Source organism: Carlito syrichta, unplaced genomic scaffold (genome assembly GCF_000164805.1).
Source record: "Carlito syrichta isolate Samal-C Ts95f unplaced genomic scaffold, Tarsius_syrichta-2.0.1 Scaffold314605, whole genome shotgun sequence".
NCBI classification, from domain to species: domain Eukaryota; kingdom Metazoa; phylum Chordata; class Mammalia; order Primates; family Tarsiidae; genus Carlito; species Carlito syrichta.
The window spans coordinates 146,888-148,777 of NW_007258701.1; positions in this window are offsets into that span (position 1 = coordinate 146,888).

Here is a 1,890-nt window from a genome sequence, read left to right on the forward strand (position 1 = left end):
GTTGCCCAGGCGGGTCTCGAACCTGCGGGTTCAGGCAATCCACTCATCTCAGCCTCCCAAGGCGCGGGATTACAGGCTGAGCCACTGAGCCCAGTGTCACAGGGTTAACAAGTACCACATGCTGGATTCTGGACAGAAACTGTTATAATTAAGCATTCATCAGGCTGCACTCTGGCTTGATTCCTTGTAACCCAAAGTTACAAAAGTCACATGGCATTCAAGACCATGTGTGTCCCCCTATAGACAGGATCGTGGACCTTAGAATCGCGAGACTTTTGTTTAAGAATTGCTTCAGAGCCGGGCTCGGTGGCTTAGCCTATAATCTCGCACCTTTGGGAGGCTGAGATGAGTGGATTGCCTGAGCCCGCGGGTTCGAGACCCACTTCGCCCAGCAGGTCGAGGCTGTAGTAGCTGGGAGTGTGCCACTGCACTCCAGCCTGGGCAACAGAGTGAGACTCCAACTCAAAAACAACAACAACAACAAAACAACAACAACAGAAAAGATCCCTAGAACCAAGCTCCTCAGGAGATAGGTTTGAGGCTTCCTCCATCTCCTCGCTCTCAGCCTTTTGATTAAAACCCTGCCACAGCCCTCGGTGTTGATGTGTTGACCTGCCGCATGCTGGGCTGCAGGCCTGCTGCTGTTATACCTTCCTTTTCGAGAAGGCAAAGCATGTCTGACCTTGGGCTCTCACCCTCAGCTCAGGGACACATCCCTTGGTCATCGCCACACGTGTCCTGAGTTCTACTCCATGGCAGGTGTGGATCCAGGACTAGGTGTGAAGTGTGGAAAACATGGTTCCTGCCCTCAAGAAAGGAAAGGAGGTGGCTGGGCATGGTGGTTCATGCCTGTAATCCCAGCATTTTGGGAGGCCGAGACAGGAGGAGTGCTTGAGCCCAGGAATTCGAGACCAGCCTGAGCAGCATAGTGAGATCGTATCTCTACAATAAATTAAAAAATTAGCCAGGCATGGTGGCGTGCACCTGTAGTTCTGCTACCCGGGAGGCTGAGGCAGGAGGATTGCCTGAGCCCAGGAAGTCCAGGCTGTGGTGAGCCACGATCATGCCATTGTATTCCAGCCTGAGCAACAGAGACCCTGACTCAAAAGCAAACAAAAAAAAACAAACAAAAGTGGCTTCAGAGGAGGCAGCCCATGCATCTATGGGGCTGGGTGGGGGACCTTTGGCCCTTGCCCTGGACTGTAGGTCCTCAGACAAAAGGCCCCTCTCAGATGGGTGTGGCTCCCTTGGCACTGAACATTCAAAATGAACTCAGCCCTACATTTGAGGCCAAGCACATCTGCAGGCCACACCCCCAGCCCCTGTGATACCTGGTCTTGACAATGCCCCTCAGCCCCCCGGGACATAGGAGGGTAAAAATGTCAGCTGCCTGAAGCCCCACCTTCCCCATCAGCGAAGATAAACCGGGCTCGGTGGCTCAGCCTGTAATCTCGCACCTTTGGGAGGCTGAGATGAGTGGATTGCCTGAGCCCGCGGGTTCGAGACCCACTTCAGAGTGGCCACTGCACTCCAGTCTGGGCAACAGAGTGAGACTCCAACTCAAAAAAAAAAAAAAAAGAGTGGAAGAGCACTTGGCCTTGATACTGCGTGATGGATAAGGCCTGCAAAGGTGTCCTGGGTTAGGAAGTGTTCCGTGGGGCCTGCAGATTCCTGGTGCTCCATGGCACCCACCCGATTGCAGGGACAGGAGGCCATCGGGGACTGGAGCTGGCTTGGTGCCTCCGCCGGACAGGGTGAGCAGGGCGCCCTGCCTTCCCAGACCTGGTTGGTGGCGGTGTGCAGAGGGACAAGGCAGAAGCCATCCCCCGCCTGTGTGCCTTGTTGCCTGAGGCAGGCCTGGGGTCCCAGGGCCTCGAGACTCAGTTTTCT